This window comes from Pristis pectinata, chromosome 21 (assembly GCF_009764475.1).
Source record: "Pristis pectinata isolate sPriPec2 chromosome 21, sPriPec2.1.pri, whole genome shotgun sequence".
NCBI classification, from domain to species: Eukaryota; Metazoa; Chordata; class Chondrichthyes; order Rhinopristiformes; family Pristidae; genus Pristis; species Pristis pectinata.
In genome coordinates this window covers 26,309,344-26,330,108 of record NC_067425.1, presented here as the reverse complement: position 1 = coordinate 26,330,108, position 20,765 = coordinate 26,309,344, and the positions used below count along the sequence as shown (strand labels likewise).

The window sequence follows — 20,765 nt, the reverse complement described above, 5'->3', positions numbered from 1 at the left end:
CCTTGCGGACCTTGTTAGGGAACTGGACCTGCAGCTGGATGACCTTTGGCTCATGGGAGAATGAGGACATGATGGATAAAAGCTACAGAGAGGTAACCACACCTAAGTTGTAGGAGGCAGGTAGCTGGGTGACTGTCAGGAGAGGGGACAGGAATAAGCAGATAGTGCAGAGTACCTCTGTGGCTGTTCCTCTCAATGACAGGTATACAGCTTTGAATACTGTTGGGGGGGATGACCTACCAGGGGAAACCTGCAGTGGCCAAGTTGCTGGCACTGAATCTGGCTCTGTGGCTCAGAAGGGAAGGTGGGGAAAGAAGAGGAGAGCAATAGTGACAGGGGACACTATAGTTAGGGGAGCAGACAAGAAATTCTGCGGACATGAAAGAGACTCCCGGATGGTATGTTGTCTCCCAGGTGTGAGGGTCAGGGATGCCTTAGATCAGGCCCACAGCATTCTAAAGGGGGAGGGTGAGCAGCCAGAAGTCGTGGTCCACATTGGTACCAACGATGTAGGTAGGAAAAAGGATGAGGTGCTGAAAAGTGAATATGGGGAACTAGGTAGGAAGCTGAAAAGCAGGATCTCAAGGGTAATCTCTGGATTGCTGCCTGTGCCATGCACTAGTGAGGGTAAAAATAGGTTGATGAGGCAGATGGATGTGTGGTTGAGAAGATGGGACAGGGTTTCAGATTTGTGGATTATTGGGATCTCTTCTGGGGAAGGTATGACCTGTACAAAAGGGATGGGTTACACCTGAACTGGAGGGGGACCAATATCTTCATGGGTAGGTTTGCTAGAGCTGTTAAAGGTTTAAACTAGTTTGGCAACAGGATGGGAACCCGAGTGATTGGTCAAAGGATGCAGCAGTTGGTGTACAGGTTGATTGCAGCGTGTAGAAAGACTGTGAGGAAGGATAGGCAGTTAACAGGGCAAAACTGCAGTCAGTTGGATGGGCTGAAGTGTGTCTATTTTAATGCAAGAAGTATCAGGAACAAGGGTGATGAACTTAAAGCATGAGTGAGTACATGGAACTACGATGTTGTGGCCATTACAGCAACTTGGCTGTCACCAGGGCAGGAATGGCTGCTGGATGTACCAGGGTTTAGATGTCTCAAAATGGACAGGGAGGGAGGTAAGAGGTAGAGGAGTGGCTTTACTAATCAGGGATAGTATCACAGCTGCAGAAAGGGACAACGTCTTGGCGGGATGTCTACTGAGTCAGTATGGGTGGAAGTCAGAAACAGGAAGGGAGCAATCACTCTATAGTATTCTTTTGACCCCACCCCACCACCCCGCCCCCAATAGCAATAGAGACACTGAAGAACAGATCAGGAGGCAGATTTTGGAAAGGTGCGAAAATAACAGTTGTTTGTGATGGGTGATTTCAACTTCCCTAATATTGATTGGCACCTCCTTAGTGCAAAAGGTTTGGTTGGGGTGGAATTTGTTAAGTGTGTCCAGGAAGGATTCCTGACACAATATGTAGACAGGCTGACTAGAGGAGAGGCCATTCTGGATCTGGTACTAGGCAACGAACCTGGTCAGGTGTCAGATCTCTCGGTGGGTGAGCATTTCAGAGACGGTGACCACAACTCCCTGACCTTTACCCTTGCCTTGGAGAGGGATAGGAGCAGACTGTATGGGGAAGTATTTAATTGGGGGGGGGGATTATGATGCTATTAGGCACAAATTTGGGGGTGTAAATTGGGAGCAGATGTACTCAGGGAAATGCACAATGGAAATGTGGAGGATGGTTGTGATCACTTGCAGGGGGTTCTGGATCAGTTTGTCCCACTGAGGCAGGAAAAGGATGGTAGGATGAAGGAACTATGGTTGACAAGAGATATGGAATATCAAGTGAAGAGGAAGAAAGAAGCTTGCTTAAGGTTTAGGAAGCAAGGATCAGATAGGGCTCTTGAGAGTTAGAAGGTAGCCAGGAAAGAGCTTAAGAATAGACTTAGGAGAGGTAGAAGGGGGCATGAGAAGGCCTTGGTGAGTAGGATTAAGGAAAACCCTAAGGCGTTCTACTCGTATGTGAAGAGCAGGAGGATGACTAGAGTGAACGTAGGACCAATTAGGGATAGAGAAGAAAACGTGCCTGGAGTTGGAGGAGGTAGGGGAGGTCCTTAATGAATACTTTGCTTCAGTATTCACTTGTAAGACAGACCTTGACTTTTGTGAGGACAGTGTAAAATAGGCTGATAAGCTAGAACATGTTGATGTTAAGAAGGAGGATGTGCTGGAACTTTTGGAAAAACGTTAGGATAGATAAGTCTCTGGGGCTGGATGGGGTATATGCCCGGATACTATGGGAAGCAAGGGAAGAGATTTCTGAGCCCTTGGCAATGATCTTTGCGTCCTCACTGGCCACAGGAGTAGTACCAGATGATTGGAAGATGGCAAGTGTTCTTCCTTTGTTCAAGAAAGGGAGTAGGGATAACCCTGGGAATTATAGACCAGGGAGTCTCACTTCAGTGGTGGGCAAATTATTGGACAAGGTTCTTAGGGACAGGATATATGGGCATTTGGAGAAGCATAGTCTGATTAGGGATTGAGGGTAGAGCTATGGATGTGGTGTATATGGACTTAAGTAAGGTAAGGTTCCCCATGATAGGCTCTCGCAGAAGGTTGGGAGGCCTGGGATCCAGGGAAATTTGGCTGTGTGGATTTGGAATTGGCTTGCCCATAGAAGGCAGAGGGTGGTTGTAGATGGAGCGTATTCTGCCTGGAGGCCGGTGACCAGTGGTGTTCCACAAGGATCTCTTCTGGGATCCCTGCTCTTTGTTATTTTTATAAATGACTTGGATGAGGAAGTGGAGGGGTGGTTTAGTAAGTTTGCAGATGACACAAAGGTTAGTGGTGTTGTGGATAGTGTAGAAGGTTGCCAAGGGTTACAATGGGGCATTGATAGGATGCAGAGCTGGGCTGAGAAGTGGCAGATGGAGTTCAACCTGGAAAAGTGTGAAGTCGAATTTGAAGGCAGAGTACAAGGTTAATGGCAGGATTCTTAGCAGTGTGGGGGAACAGAGGGATCTTGGGGTCCAAGTCCATAGATCCATCAAAGTTGCTGCGCAAGTTGATAGGGTTGTTAAGAAGGCGTATGGCGTGTTGGCCTTCATTAGGGATTGAGTTCAAGAGCTGCGAGGTAATGTTGCAGCTCTATAAAACTCTAGTTAGACCACACTTAGAATATAGTGTTCAGTTCTGGTCACCTCACTATAGGAAGGATGTGGAACCTTTAGAAAGGATACAGAGAAGAATTACCAGGATGCTACTGGATTGGAGAGAATGTCTTGTGAGGATATATTGAGCGACCTAGGGCTTTTCTCTTTGGAGTGAAGGAGGATGAGAGGTGACCTGATAGAGGTGTATGAAATGATTAGAGGTATAGATTGAGTGGACAGCCAGAGATTTTTTCCCAGGGTGGAAATGGCTAACACGAGGAGGCATAATTTAAGGTGATTGGAGGAAAGTACAGGAGGGATATCAGAGGTAAGGTTTTATACAGAGTGGTGGGTGCTTGTAACACGCTGCCAGGGGTGCTGGTAGAGGCAGATACATTCGGGGACATTTAAGAGACTCTTAGATAGGTACATGGGTGATAGAAAAATGGAGATGTATGTGGGACGGAATGATTAGATTGATCTTAGAGTAGGTTAAAATGTCAGCATGACATTGTGGGCCGAGAGGCCTGTACTGTGCTGTAATGTTCTATGAAGCATTTTTAAAAATGCTTTAATAATGTGTTGTAACAATTATTGTCATTTTTGTTTAGTTTGTTTGTCATGACTATTGAATCAGGAAGTGTGCACTTGGGAAATCTGAGTATATAGCAAGGAGCCAGGGTTCTAAACATCCTGTCCAGGGTCACCATGACCTAAGAGTGGTCATAGAGCAATACAGCATGGATACAGGCCCTTCAGCCCAATGAGTTCACGCTGACCACATTGTCCACCCAGCTAGTCCCAATTTCCTGCATTCAACACACATCCCTCCAAGCCCTGCCCATACATGTACCTATGCAAGTGCTTCTTAAATGAAACTATTGTACCTGTCTCAACCACTTCCTCTGGCACTCGTTCTGTATACTCACCACTCTCTGCATGGAAAAAGTTGCCCCTCAGGTCCCTTTTAAATCTTTCCCCTCTCAGGCTAAGCCTATGGCCCTTAGTTTGGCAAAAAGACTGTTACCATCCACCTTATCCATGCCTCTCATAATTTTAAACATTTCTACAAGTAGTCCTTCATTATCCTACATTTCAAGGAATAGAGACCTAGCCTGGCCAACCTCTCCCTATAACTCAGGCCCTCTAGTCCTGGCAACATCCTCCTAAATCTTTTTTGCACTCTTTCTGGTTTAACCACATCTTTTCTATAACAGGGCGACCAAAATTGTACACAGTACTCCAAATGTGACCTCTCCAATACTTGTACAACTGCATCATAATTTCCCAACTCCTATACTCAGTGCCCTGACTGAAGAAGACCAGCATGCGAAACACCTTTTTCACCACCCTGTCTACCTGTGATGCCGTTTTCAACAAACTATGCACTTGTACTTCTAGTTCCCTCTGTTCGATTATACTCCCTAGTGCCCTACCATTCATAGTATAAGTCCTATGCTGGTTTGACTTTTCAAAATGCATCACCTAACACTTATCTGTGTTGACATCCATTTGCTACTCCGCAGCCCACTTCCCTAACTGGTCAAGATTCCCCTGTAATCCATGATAACCTTCACTATCAACACCTCCTAATTTTGTGTCATCTGCAAACTTACTGATCAAGCCTTATGCATTCGCATCCAAATCATTTATACATATACATCATAAGGGTGCCAACACCAACCCCTGTGGCACACTACTAGTCACCAGCCTCCATTCTGAGAAAGAACATTCAGCCATCACCCTCTGCTTCCTACCTCTGACCCAATTTTGAATCCACCTAACTAGCTCTCCCTGGATTCCATGGCACCTAACCTTCCAGACCAGCCTACAATACGGGACCTTGTCAAAGACCTTGCTGAAGTCCAAATAGACAACATCCACTGCCCTACCCCTCATCTACTCTTTTGGTTACCTCTTCAAAAAAAAAACTAAAAGATTTGTCAAGTACGACTTTCCAAAAATAAAGCCATGCTGACTCTTCCTAATCAGACTTTGCCTATCCAAATGCTGGTAGATCCAGTCCCTCAGAATTCCCTCCAGTAACTTCCCCACCACCGATGTCAGGCTGAGCAGCCTGTAGTTCCCTAGCTTGCCATGCTACCCTTCTTAAACAATGAAACGATGTTAGCCATCTTCCAGTCTTGGGGAACTTCACCAGTGGTTAACAAAGCAAATACCTCCACAAGGGCCTCCACAATTCATCTCTAGCCTCCCACAAAGTCCTAAGATGCACTTGGTCAGGCAGACCCTGGGGATTTATCCACCTGACCAGTGAATTGTACCTGCCCAGTCCAGTCTACAGAAAGGGAATTGCATTGTTTATCCATCCAGTCAGGAATTCCATTCAAAATACGACGTGCTGGAGGAACTCAGCAGGTCAAGCAGCAACCGTGGAGGCAAAAGGATAGTTAACATTTCAGTCTTGATGCATGCTCTCAACCCAGAACATTGACTATCCCTTTGCATCCACAGATGTTACTTGATCTGCTGAGTTCCTCCAGCAATTTGTTTTTTGCTCCAGATTCCAGAAGTTGCAGCTTCTTATGAATTCAGGAATTCCATTGTCACTTGTTCTTTTACTGATCTAGTTCATGTATATGTACATAAGAGCCAGGTTTATTATTGTTGCTTCATATTGATGATTCCAGATGTGAAGCTCATTTGTGTGGGACTGCCTGTGTGCCTGAATCATAAACCTCAGGTATCTACATGGCTGTAGAGTTCTCACTGCCAAACTATGAAAATTTCACAAATAAGGCACTGTGGTTGGGTGGGGTAGTTTCTTGCTCAAGATTCAGATGTTTGTTGTCTCTCATCTAGCTGAATGGGTGTCTACAGATTGGCCAACAGTGCCAGATTTGCATTGCAGTCTCGCTGGAGTTAACTAGTGATTAGATTAATTGCACAAGTAAGTTTCAGAATTTCCACAAAGAGACAAAGTTACCTCTCTAATCTTCCCTTCCTTCCTCAGCCAATGGATCAGTGAGTTTCTTTAATACTTTGGTGGTTTGACTTTTAAACTTGAAAGCTACTGGTTGAAAACACACAGTCACCAGAGGTGGGAAGGATTCCTGCTTCCCCCCCAACCCCCCAAAATATACTTGATTCATTAAGTCTACAATTATACCAATTATACAATTCTGGACATTCCTTTGTTGTCATTCTCTGAACCTGGCAACTCATTATATTTCCTTTATAATATTTAATTCAGACTAACATGGCATCATTGTTTTTTCCCCCAGACGTTCCGCTAGCAATAATCATGGGAGGTTATTCTACAAGGCCCAGTGCTCAGTGTCCACTGTGGGAATGCTTCTCACCACCAGTTAAGCAAGGTCTTGGAACTCTTCTGAAGTTCTGGTGATGAGGCTGTCTGCTCAGGAAACCACTGAGAGGATCTTCCATTTCCTTTTCCAGAAGCTCGCAAGGACATTCTGTGCAGACTACTGCTGATTGATTTCTGGTCAAAGATTTTCTTGTGCACAAATTTTCTATGAAGGATAGGAAGTATGGCAGTGTTCAACTAAATGGAACATAACTTGCCAAGAAAGGTGAGGCCCAACATGACACTGGGGACAGAAAGAATCTCTGTATGTGGTGGCATTTGGTGATCCTCCATTTTAACCCCAACCTTCCCAACCCTAGAGATCATCAGGCATATGTAAACTCTTATGTAAAGCGATACAAATTGAGTTAGCTCAGCTCTGTGCTGAGTGTTTCATGTTGACATAAATACAAAGCATCAGTGTCTTGTCATACTATAATGCTTTTTTAATATACAGCTGAAGGTATAATCACCAGTAGTGGCTAAATCAAACTCGTGAGAAGCAATCAACCAAAAATGAAGGGTGGTCAAGTTATAGAGATTTGGGGTGATGGAGGAGGTTACAAAAATTGTGAAGGATTAGACCATGAGGATTTTGAATTTTAAAGCTGCAGCATTGTTTGACTGACAGCCATTTTAGAGTGGCAGTCACTGAGACAATGGGAAAATAGATATTGGCACAAGTACAGGCATTCAAAATATGGGATATTAATGTGCAAAAGACCCTATGGAGGTAGTGAATCCCTCATCCCCTACCGTGCATATCTTTCTGGCTTCATTCCTGCACACAGAAGTTGGACTCATTTACTTATTTATCTTTCTCAGTGATGTATGTTCATGACCAGTATTTTTAAATATACTTTAATATTGACATGTATGGCAAGAAGTGATGTTTAGGTAACTCCATTCTCTGCACCTTAAAACCTGTTTATCTCTATTTTTTCCATTTTGATGAAGTTATTGATTTATCTTTCCATGAGTTTTTAACTGACCTTCTGATCCTTTCCAGTACTCTGCAACATTTGCATTTGTGCTAAATGTCCTCGTTGCTTGTTGCATCCAGCTTGGCACTGAGAGCCTGATCATTGATGCAGACGGACCAGTTCTGTCAGTCTTTCGGTTTCATCAGTTTCCAACCTCATTGCTAAATTGTTATTTATTGGCTTCTCTGAAGCAGCACACCCAAGAGTGAGTCATTACCAAACAAGAGAGAAGCAAACAATAAAACACCAAGGGAAACTCAAATCACAGACTTATTCTCAACTGCCTGAGAACTGGAGAATGGGATTAGAACACAGAGGAGGTCACAGTGACTCAACATAAATTTGGGTCTCCTGTTTTGTTTTTAAGATGGGAGAACCAGTTTGAAAATGAACTCACAGAACAAGGGTCCATAATTCCACGACATGAACTGTATGCATGAAAATGATGCCTGCCTTTCACACTTCCCTGATCCAGTCTGTGGAAGTGTCCAGTTTAAGAGTTTCCTGAGAAAGCTATTCCAGAGTACAATGGTTTTATGATCAGATGGCGATAGGATTTCATTTCCATCCTTTATACTTCAGAGATTTTCACTGATATATTAACTCAGCAATTAACCCAGTGATTTGCTGCTATAATAATTAATAAAATCCCTACCAAATGTCTCCTTAAATTGTGGACTCTAAGCTGAAGTACAATGGGAACAGGTTAGCTCTCTTAACCTGACGGCATGAACATCAAATTCTCTAACTTCCAGTAACCACTCCCCTCTGTCCCTTCCCCTTTTTTTCTCCCCTTCCTGATCCAACTGGCCCCCATCACCCTCCTTCCCCTCTCCATCCACCCATCACTGACACTCCTCCCACTGGTTCCCCTCCCCACCTCCTTCCCTTTATTCCATGCTCCACTGTCCTCTCAGATGTCATCTTCAGCCTTTTGTCACTCCCACCCATCACCTCCCAGCTTCTTACATCATTCCCACTTTCCCCTCCCCCATCTGCCTATCACCCCCCCCCCCCATCATCGGATCTACCTATCACCCACCAGCTCTTGCTCCAACCCCTCCCCCCACCCTTTTATACTGGCTATCTCCCTCTTTCTTTCCAGTCCTGATGAAGGATCTTGACCTGAAGTGTCCATAAATGTTGCCTGACCCACTGAGTTCCTCCAGCTCCTTTGTGTGTTGTTCTAGATTTCAAGCATCTGCAGTCCCTCGTGTCTCCAGGTTAGTTCTGGATTCTTAACAACATGTCTGTTATTGAAACATGAGCCCTTAAACCTATCTTTTTCAGACTATTTCTTTTTCTCTCTCTCAACTTGCACTAATGTTATGTTTATTTTGTTCATTTAATTGTGTAAGTTATGAATAATTTATGTGAGTTTAAGTTTCTATTAACGTGTTGTGGTCGTAATGTGCTGTGCTGCTGCTGCAAAAATACTAACTTTCATGGCATTTATACCCTGTGTAATGCATGCCCATGATATTAAACTTTAACTTGAAGACTCCACATCCATCCTGTAATGGGGTGACCACAACCCATCCTTTAATTTCCTGCCCACACATCTCTATTCTCAGTGTCAGATTTTAATTTGCGTGGAGCACTGAACTAAAATTTTGCACTTGAAACAATTCAGCCGATCCAGGCCATATCTTGTTCTCCCCACATGGGGTTTCCAACAGAAGTAAATGGATCAGTTGAAGGATGATTGGAGAAGGAATGAGAGAATGTTCTAATAAAGAACCTTCTATAACCTCAGAATGTCACAAAGCACTTCACAATTTTGAAGTACAGTCACTGATATGGGGGTAAAAAAAAGGACAGGCAATTTGCATGCATCAAGCTCCTTATGTATAGCACCATAGAAGGAGGCCATTTGTCCATTGGGTCTGCACCATTAATCCCATTCCCCTCTCCTTATTCTCTATATCCCTGCAATTTATGTCTCTCATATGCCATCAACTCCCCTTTGATTAATTTTGCCATGAATTTATACTAAACAGAATTTACAGTAGTCAATTAATCTACAAGTGCATCTTTGAGATGTGGGAGGAAACCACCAAACTCAGGAAACCCACTTACTGCGCTCAGGTTGGCATTGAGCCTGATCATCGATACAGATGGAGGCAAGGAAGGGTCTTCAACTTGAAACATTAACTCTTTATCTTTCCAAGATGCTTCCTGACTTGCTGAGTTTTTCCAGCATTTTCTGTTTCTATTATAGGACTCCAACATCACCTCAGCTAAGATCAGGACCTCATTAGGCAATGCCTCTGGTCCAAATAGGTAAAATTTGATTAGCACAGCACCTGAAAAGATGGGCCAGTTTTGTTCAAGGCACCATGCCATTCAAGTCTTGCAGACCATCTATGCCAAAGGACTCCATTTTCTCTGACCATTGCAGAGAAAATCAGCTGGACTGTGTACTTCAAGTGTGGAGGATTTTAGGGGATTGGTGATGGAGAGGATGAGGAATTCTCTGGATCATATCACATTTAACGAGATTAATACGTGGCCATACCTTTAGCTGCCACTAAACTCTGGAATTCCCTGCTAAATCTTTAAGTTACTCCTTAAAATCTATCTCTATGACCAGACTTTTGGTCATCTGCCCTAATATTTTGTATGAGTCAGTGTTAGATTTTGTTCCAGTGACTTTTTATTATCATTATAAAGGCATGATGTAAGTTACCTTTATTGAGATGGTAAAGAACTCTTTCTGATGGGAGAAGTAAATACCTGTGGAATTGCATGCATAAATATCCATGGGCAGGGCATGTCTTGCAAACTTGACTGAGTTTTTTAGGGAGGTGACCAAGGTGATTGAGGGTAGGTCAGTCTATGTGGACTTTAGGAAGGTATTTAACAAGGCTCGTCATGGTACGTTGATCAGGAAAATTAAGATGTATAGGATCCATGGTGAAATTGGTAGTTTGGATTCCGAATTAGCCTGCTCATAGAAGAGAGGGTACTGGTGGAAGAGTGTTACTCTGGCTGGAGGTCAGTGACCAGTGGTGTTCCACAAGGATCGGTGCTGGGGCCTCTGTTGTTCGTGATATATATGACTTAGATGAATTTTTTATATATATAATGACTTAGATGAAAATGTAGATGGGTTGGGTAGTAAGTTTTCAGACAACACAAGAATTGGTGGAGTTGTGGACAGTGAAGAAGGTCATCAAAGGATACAGCAGAATATAGATCAGTTACAGGTATGGACAGAGAAATGGCAGATAGAGTTTAGTCTGGATAAGTGTGAGGTGTTGCACTTTGGGAGGTCAAATGTAAGGAGAAAATATACAATTAATGGCAGAATTCTTAACAGCATTGATGTACAGCCAGATCTTGTGGTCCAAGTCCATGACTCCCTGAAAGTAGCGGCGCAAGTAGATTGTGGTAAAGAAAGCTGTCTGTAAGGAGTTTGTACGTTCTCCCGTGTCTGCGTGGGTTTCCTCCGGGTGCTCCGGTTTCCTCCCACATTTGAAAGACGTACGAGTAGGTTAATTTGTGGGTTTAAAAAATGGGCGGCACAGACTCGTTGGGCCGAAAGGGCCTGTTGCCACGCTGTAAATAAAAATTTAAAAAAAAAATTTTAGAACTTAAAGGTGTATGGCAAGCTTGCCTTCATTGCTAGGGACGTAGAGTATTAGAGTAAGGAAGTCATGATGCAGTTGTATAAAACTTTGGTTAGGCCTCACTTGGAGTATTGCATGCAGTTGTGGTCACCCCATTACAGGAAAGATGTGGAGTCTTCAAGTTAAAGTTTAATGTCATAGGCGTGCATTACACAGGGTATAAATGCCATGAAAATTAGTATTTTTGCAGCAGCAGCACGGTACATTACGAACACAACAAACATAAGTTAACAGACACTTAAACTTACATGAATCATTCATAACTTACACAATTAAATAAACATAACATTAGTGCAAGTTAAGAGAGAGAAGAAGAAATAGTCAGAAAAAGAAATGTATTCTTCTTTGGAGAGGGTGCAGAAGAAGTTTACCAGGATACTGCCTGGATTAGAGGGTATGAGATAATAAGGAGAAGTCAGACAAATTTGTCTTGTTTTCTCTGGAGCTTTGGAGGCTGAGGGGAGACCAGATCAAAGTTCATAAAATTGAGTGGCACAGATAGGATAGCCAGAATCTTTTCCCCAGGGTAGAAACTAAAGGACATAGCTTTAAGGTGAGGAGGGGAAAGTTCAAAGGGGATGTGAGGGGCAAGTTTTCTTTACACAGAGTGATAGGTGCCTGGAACACACTGCCAGGGTGGTAGTGGAAGAAGGTATCACTAGTGGCATTCAAGTGGGTTTTAGATAGTCACATGAATACAGTATGCTGGAAATGGAGGATATGGATCATGTGCAGGCAGAAGGGATTAGTTTAATTTCCTGCTTTCTCCGTCTGGTTCCCCACCTTCTTCCCTTTATTCCATGGTCCACTTTCCTCTCCTATCCTCCTCCACCTATCACCTCCCAGCTTCTCACATCATTCCCACTTCCCCCTTCCCCCACCTACCTATCTTTCCCCTCTCACCAGTATTGACCTATCACCCACCAGCTTGTGCCCCTCTTTCCTCCACCCCCCCCCCCCACACTTTTATTCTGGCTTCTGCCTTCTTCCTTTCCAGTCCTGATGAAGCGTCTCAGCCCAAAATGTCGACTGTTCATTTCCCTCCATAGATGCTGCCTGACCTGCTGAGTTCCTCCAGCATTTCATATGTGATGCTTGTATATTCAGTTCTGTTCATTAGCCTGTCAACAGGTTGCATACAGAATAGAAATAGTTAACACCCTGTTAAACACTGCACACTGCACTATCCCTTCTTGGCTGCTCATGTTTGCAAATATTACAGACGGATTACAGAATGCCTACGGCATGGAAAGAGGCCAATCGACACCAGATCTGTAAGAGCAATCCAGCTAGTCCCACTATCTCACCCCTCCTCACAGGTCTGTAAATTCTGATACTTACCTAGATTCCCTTTGAATGGGAATACTTTTCCTAACCCTTGTTTAGGTTTTTCCAGTCACCTTCACTCTTTGACCCCTAGTTCAATCCTTCAGCCAATGTGAACAATTTCCATCCCCCTTTATGGTTTTAACTACCTTTATCATACCTTGCAATCTCCTATGCTCACAGGAAAACAACCCTACTTGTCTAGTCTGTCCATATAACTAAAGTCCCTCATCCCTGGAATCATTTTGCTAAACCATTGTACACCTTCTTCAAAGCCTTCAGATCCTTCATAAATTCCAGTGATCAGAATTGGAAACAATATTCCAGGTGTGGCCAGACAAGTGTTTTATAAAACCCCCTCATTGTTCTTGTACTCTAAGCTTCTATTTATAAAGCCTAGAATCACATATGCTATTCTAACCACTTTCTCAGTCTGCCCTGCCATGTTCAACAAGCTATGCACCCAGGTTCTCTGTTCTTGTACCCTTATAGAAGTGCTTGCTGGTTTATATAGCATTGCCTCTTTCTCCATAAACATAATAGTCTACCCTTCTCAGCACCAAATTTCATCTGCCTTCAATCCACTCTTCAATCAGTCTGCCTATAACTCTATAAAGTTAATTACTGTCCTCCTCACAGTTCACTACCTTTTAGCATCATCTGCAAATCTGAAAACTGCACTCTGTGCATCCAAGTGCAAGCCATTGGCATACCTTAAGAAAAGGAGTGGTCCTGGAAACAACCCCTGGGAAACTCTACCGCAGACTAATCCTCAGTTTACAGAACAACCTGCTGTTTCCTATTACTTACCCATTTTTCTATCTATGCTGCTAGAGCCAAGTTTATTGTGTGAACTCCAATCTTGATGACAAGCCTATTAAATGGCACACTATCAAACACTTTTTGGAGGACTATTTATACCACAACAACCACATTCCCTTCAACAACCATCTCTGTTGCTTCATCAAAAAAAACACTTTAAAAATTGGTTAGACACACTTTGCCTTGCTGGATTTCTCTATTCAATGCCCATGTGCAAGTGATGTTGGTTCTGTCCCTGATTATTCTTTCTGGAACTTTTCTCACAACTGAGGTTAAACTGATGGGTCTGTTGTTATTGGGCTTATTCCTACACCCTTTCTTGAACAAAAGTGTAACATTTGCAATTTTCCAGTCCTCGGGCATTAACCCTGAATCTATTGATGTTTGGAAGATTATGGCCAGATCCTCTGTAATTTCCTCCTTTATGACCCAAACAAACATGGAGGCATCCCATCTGGACCAGGTAATTTATCTACTTTAAATACAGCTAACCTTTCAAGTGCTTCCACTTTGTTCATTTTAGCCCATTCAGAATATTAACTACATCTTCTCTTACTGAATAACAGTATCTTCTTTCTTGGCAAAGACTGAAGTAAAGCATTCATTTAGTACCCCACCCATGCCATATGCCCCATGATAAGATTTTTTCATATTTCCTTGCAACATAGGCATAGTAGGCTATGGACCAAATTGTGGTAAGGGATTAGGATAGATAGCTATTTGGTGGCCAGCCTAGACGAGTTGGACTGAAGGGTCTGTTTCTGTGTTGTGTGACTCTATTGGCCAAAAGTCTCCTTTTAGAGTCTTTCAGCTTTCAAAGTATTCCCATCAATGCTATTGCTACACTTCCTCTCATGCATCCCACCTCTCTTTCTGTTCACATGCCTAAAGAATATTTTTGGTTTTCATTCTAAGTTTGACACCAATTTCTCTCATTTCCATATTTGTCTTTTTTTAACTCTCCCTGTGAATTTTCTGTAATCAGCTCAATTCCCACTTGTGTTACCAATCTGGCATCTGTTATATGTTCTTTTTCAGCATCTCCTACCCTCTCCTTGATCATGCAGGAAACCCTGACTTTAATTCCTGACCTTCTTCCCAATAGGAATGTAGCTAGACTGTAACTGTAATGTAACCCCTGCAAATCCTGCAAATTCAAAGAGAAACTAATTCTTACAAAGTATAACATTTGTCAAATCCACCCCTGCACGTGGAAATAATATCCTTGCCATCCCTACCCTTGCACAAGGAAATAATGTGCCGAATAAAAACAGAAAATGCTGGAAAAATTCAGCAGGTCAGGCAGCATCTGTGGAAAGAGAAACAGTTAATGTTTCGGGTCAAAGTAGGCTGTTAACTGATAATGAAGAATCATCTAGTTAGGTGATGAGACTGACCAAATTAAAATTCCCACTGGAAAGTTTTACATCATCAACATGGACAAATCAGGGGGCCAATGTTAGGAGTATGGTGGTTGGTTTTGAGGACAGAAGTTTGTGATGAAATCTACAGGAATGTATCCAAGCTGAGTTGGCAACCCAAGGGACACAACGGCATTAAAAAATCAGCCATAACATCCACAGTGAAAGAAGAGAAAGCTGTACTCCACTGTACAAAGAAGACCAAATCTCTCATGGCATGTTTTTGTTTTGTTCATCTAGATTTTAACATGCACTGAAATGCACTGTCATGCACAAGAAGCCCCAATAAATGTAGGACAAGTTTTTGCTTGCCTAAATCAATGCACATTCTCTTCCCTTGGCAACACAGCTAAAATTAAGTCAGCAGTGAAAATCAAATCTGTTCTTTCCCACAATCTTGCTATCTCCTTGCCTTTTGACACAATTTCAGTTCACTATCTTACCATTGACACTAAACATGTGGGTCTTCTACATTTGCAAGCATCAACATGTATAAAGGAAGAACTTCAAATCTTCCCCATCACTGTTCCATTGCAGATCCAGGGGTGGCAATGACTGCTCCTTCAGTTCCTCCTTTCACATTGCCAAGGACCCAAACACTTATTGCAGCTGAAATGGCAGGTGCCTTCACTGTTCATGAAGTGGTCTCATCTATGTTAAGGAGATCAATTACGTTTCAAGCCATATCTATTGTATTAAAAATCCAACCCTGTATTCCCTATTATATGCCACTTTACTTCCCCATTCCACTCCCACTCTGATCTCTGTCTTTAGCCTCCTATATTGCTAGGAGTTATGCTTAATACAAGCTTGAGAAGTACCTAATCCTTTTATTGGGCATTTTATGAGCCTCTACCCTTAACATTGAATATCTAGATTTTGACCAAGGCACTCATTTTCTTGTGCGCTAATTGAGAATGGCTGTATCTGTGGTACTGCCAGACTGCCTGTCAAAGTACATTATGTGCATACCAGGAATTGGTATTTGATCCTTGAGGTATTGAATTTAAGAGCTGAAAGGTAATGTTGCAGCTCTATAAAACTCTGGTTAGACCACACTTAGAGTATTGTGTTCTGTTCTGGTCACCCCATTATAGGAAGGATGTAGAAGCTTTAGAGAGGGTGCAGAGGTGACTTACCAGGATGCTGCCTGGATTGGAGAGCATGTCTTATGAGGATAGGTTGAGTGAGCTAGGGCTTTTCTCTTTGGAGAGAAGGAGGATGAGAGGTGACTTGATGGAGGTGTACAAGATGACAAGAGGCTTAGACTGAGTGGACAGTCAGAGACTTTTTCTCAGGGCGAAAATGGCTCACACGAGGGGGCATAATTTTAAGGTGATTGGAGGAAGGTATCGGTGGGGGGGGATGTTTGAGGTAATTATTTTACACAGAGAGTGGTGGGTGCATCTGGACCACTTATAAATATGCAAAAGTGTTGCTGTCTTTATTCTTCTCCTACAGGCATTGATTCCTTGATGCGTTTTGATAACCCTCACCTTGTAGTACCATGTCCTACTGATATTTCTACAAAAATCATAGGATTGAAACCAGGAACTGAGATTTGATTTCTCTTTTGAGTATTGGCACAGTTGAACAACCCATAATCTTGCGCCAGCTGAGATGATCTAACTCAGAAGAGACAGGGATCCAAACCTGAGACCTCCCTGCTTGTGTACCTCTGTTATTTGTGCGATCATCTTGCTGAGTTGCCGGGGAAGCCTGTTCCAATTAAATGGGCAGTCCTGATGCAAGGTATCGACCCAAAACATCAACCATCCCTTTGTCTCCACAGATGCTGCTTGACCTGCTGAGTTCTTCCTGCAGTTTGATTTTTTCTTTTGCTTCAGATTTCAGCATCTGCAGTCTCTTGTGTCTCCATGTTTCAATAATTCCAGTGTGAAGTTGTTTAAAAAATGGATGTGGAGGCAAGATGGGCATGAAGTTGACATGACGCCTTCACAATGGAACAGCTTGCTGTTATTTATTAGTCGTTCCCTCTCCCTCCCCCCCATCCCCTCATGTTATGGCATGAGAATGCGCTCTTTGGAAAGATAATGGTGGCTGACAGTTACACACAGAACTGTGGTCCAAAATTAGCATCTTTAGGAGTGCACCAGCTCAGAGCTAAAATACAGACTGTAACTGCTAGTTTGATATGTGACTGTTGTTCCTTGGTTGACAGGTATCATTCTTGTCTCCAAATCAGAATTGCCTCAAACTTCACTCAAGACTGAGCATTTAATATCAATTGGGACTTTGGTACAAGTATTGTTTGAGGGAGCACTGCAATCAAAAGTACATTCAAAACTGTCCACACCCTCTCTCTATTTCAAAGACCCCAAGGCAGTAAGCAAAGAAAAACAGGACGTTTTCCCCCAGTGTTAATCAGCCTATTGTGGCTGCACTTGCACTCTGAAAAAGTTACTCAATTCCACCCACTCCCTGCTCTTTCCCAAATGCAGCAAAATGTTTTCCTCTTCAATTACTTATCCAATATGGAGAAAGAAATTATTCTCATTCTATTAACAGCCCTGTTTATGATTCGAAAGCACTTTACGGAAAACAAAATGGAGATATAACAAAGTACTTCTTTGTGTTGTGGTTACCATTGCAATCAATAAAAGAGAAAGGGAAATCAGAAAGCAGAAGGAGAGGCGGTTTACTGAAATTTGGAAGCTTGAAGCAGATTTTAGGCAGTGAATTCTAATTATTACATAGCAGAAATTAATTTTTCCTCATTGTTCTGGTTCTTTTGTTAACACCTTTAATCAGTACTCTGTTAATGACTTGCTTGTCTCTCAGTAATTAATCAGAAACATTCAGGATTTTGAACAGCCCTATCAAACCTCTGCTTAACCTTCCTTCATCCAGGGAAAAAGTCAGTCGAGTGTATTGTCATATGCACAAGTACATGTATGCACAGGTGCAAAGAAAAACAAGCTGCTCCTTCAAGTCCTTCATGTAACCGATCATTTTAAGTCTCACCTGCACTCCTCCTTCAAAGGTGGCAATGGTGGTGACACAGCAAAAATAGTCCATGAAGCACTTTAGGATCAGTGGACGTCATAAAAGTAGCTATTACTAAAATGGCCATTTTTCTTTCTGTATGGGCAGTTTGATCTTTATGGAGAATAAAATTATCAGGACTTTCACTAAAACAAGTTCAGAAAATCTGGTATGCTTTAAGAGATATTGTGTAATTTAATCATGCAAGCATGTAGAATATTTAGCTTGATTGTGAAACAAACCTGAACAATGCCTAGCATCGCCATATTTAGAAGCAATAGGCTTTGAACAGATTGAGAAAGCATTCACATAGCAATCAGAATAGGTAATTATGACTGCTATGCAGTTGTCCTGTAATTTACTATCGCAGGAAAGAATATAGGATAGTGTAAAGACACTTGTGGTAGTGCCCTTTGTCACTGAATCCGGGGAAGTATCAACAGTGGATGAATTTGTTAAGATGTGGAAGGGAGTCTTCAAAATGCATTGAAGATTTCTTCAGTCTTTCCAAATTTGGGTGTGGGAGTGACAGGGGAAGGACAGGTGGGGTGGGGAAGGGACAGTTGGGTGGGGAAATCTCTGGTCAAAGTCCATGTGATATGCTGACCATCACTTACCTTACACTCAGTTTATAAAAGCTGGGTCCTGATGGTGGAGCCTGCGGTTTTCCAACCAGTACTTATTGTAATAAACATTTTTATCAGCAGGAAATCTGGGGACAGGGAGGGAGGGAATCTAGAGCAGGGAAGGTGGGGACAAGGCAGGGATCTAGGAAATTCAACAATTGACAAGAGAAGAATCTGAGGTCAAGGAAAGAGAATCATAGTAACCAGAAGAATGCAATTTGAGGAGGAGGAAGATGGGAACCTGTAGTCCAGTGGGAGAGGAATCTGAAGAATGGAATTTTAAGGTAGAAGAATAACACAAAGGAGAAGGATTGCTGTAGGGAACTTTGAATCCATCTACAACTAATGATAACTTCCTGAAATTTTGCATTGACAATTAAGGTAGTAAAGTGCTTCTAAACCACGTCTCCAGATTCAAGAAAGGAAAATTCATTTAAATTCCTCCATTTGAAATGAATTCAGCTGTACCTCAATAACCACAACTTGTTATAGAGTATCCCATGATCCAGTAATCCAGAATTAAACAAACTTCCTTTTCCTATCTCACTGCTTCTTCCAGAAGGAATCCTTCTGTTCCCATGTTTCCCATTCACCTTCCAATGAATACAGTTTGTCATTACATAAGGTCCTCAGGTTCTACAGATGGCAGGTTTCCTGTAACAGGACAGATTAAGTTGACTGGCCCTGTATCCTCTAGAGTTTAGAAGAATGAGGGGAGGTCTCATTGAAACATTCAAAATTCCTAAAGAACTTGATAGGTCGGTTACAGGGAAGATGATTCTCCTGGATAAGAAGTCTATCAGCATTTTCAGAATAAGGGATAGACCATTTAAGACTGAGATAAAGAGACATTTCTTCAGTGAGAGGATGGTGAACCTTTGGAATTCTCTATCCCAGAGGGCTATGGAAGCTCAGTCATTGAGTTCATTCAATAGATTTCAGGACGTTAAGAAAATCAAGTTATTTAAGAACCATGCAGGAAACCGGTGCTGATCTTCTTAACGAATGGCAGAGCAGACTCAAAGGGCCAGATGGCCCACTCCTGCTCCTATTTCATACATGTTTCTCACAGCTCTACATTGGCTGAGCTCATAACATCTTGTTGTTCCTGACTCTATAAAAACTGTTCCTCACTTCCACACTGAACAGATTGTGTATGAGCAGAACCTTTGTGCATGTTGATGGTCAGGTGCTACTGGTTGCCTCTGTCAACATTCATTGTGTGTAGGCATGTGAGTGGTGCAATTTTGTGAATATGTTTAATATGGCTGACTGTGTATGAAGGTCTTGTGGATTAGATAGGGATTATTATTCTTTGTCCACTGTGTCAATGCTTGTGGATACACTGCTAAGATAATTCTAAATTCTATTGAGTCACCATATGACTCATTTTAATTGATAATGTTACTGTGAAGCACCTTGTGATATTTTGTAAGGTTAAAAGCCTGGTGGAAATGCAATGTTATTGTTTTAGTACATGTAAGTAGGATTGGGAGTAGTTAGCAGACCTCAAAGCAATGGCCCACGGTTTGCTTGCAGGGATGGCCAAATAGTCAATCCCAAAACACTACTGAAGGCCACCGAGATGAAATGGGATCCTGTGAGGACCTTGCCACTGTCATTCCAACTTGACTATATTTTTCTTTTCCCTTTCTCAATCTTGTGTCTGTTACTTATATCGTGTTGTTGTGTTTATTTTGTTGCTTATTTTGTGCACATGTAAGTTATGTATAAATTATGTTAATTTAAGTTGATGTTAACTTGTGTTTGTCCTCGTTCTGGAACATACTGTGCTGCTGCTGCAAGAAGCTAATTTTCATGGCATTTACATCCTATTATGTCTGCTATAACAACAATAAACAAACTTGAACATGCATTCCAATACTGCACTCTTCCCAAATCTCTTTCGGAACATCAAGTTCCCAAAGATTCCCAGTATTACCACTGGGAAGTTTGCCTGATGAGCCTGCATCAATTCCAATCCAATGCAGATTCAGCAGCTACTTCCATGGAGAGGGTTAGAGAGACACAGCTGTCACAAGCCTCGTATGCTGAAGCAAGTTTCAACCAGAGGGATAAGAACTGCTTCAACTGTCCTCATAGGGATCACAGCCCTTCCTGTGCTGCTGCCAGGAAGTCTGAAGTATCCAGCTGGGTCCTCCTTTGACTATATTTTAGGTGATCATTCCCACCCACCTCCTTCCTCTGCCAATGTACTTCCTTGACTCCTCCCTGACGGACGATTCTCCATCTGAGCAATTCTCCCCAACATGCCCACCTGGTCCCTCATGACCTCTTCCTCCCTCCCACCCCCCACCCCCAATTCCCAACTAATCACTCTCGACCATCAACCCACAACCTCCACATGGCTCTTTCCTTCAGACTAATCCTCTCCACTTCTAGGAGGACAATTGCTCCTCTTAACCCCAACACAAGCCTCTCTCATCTGTTGTAATGTA

General features: G+C 42.5%; 1 long non-coding RNA gene across 1 annotated transcript in view; it reads left to right on the top strand.

The window, feature by feature from the left end:
• The window catches only part of LOC127581390 (uncharacterized), a 28,543-nt gene extending 10,345 nt beyond the window's left edge, over positions 1-18,198 (top strand). Inside the window, exon 4 of the long non-coding RNA XR_007957950.1 lies at positions 6,408-18,198. This is a non-coding gene — a long non-coding RNA (uncharacterized LOC127581390). The remainder of the gene's footprint in view (positions 1-6,407) is intronic.
• The last annotated feature ends 2,567 nt before the right edge of the window (positions 18,199-20,765 follow it).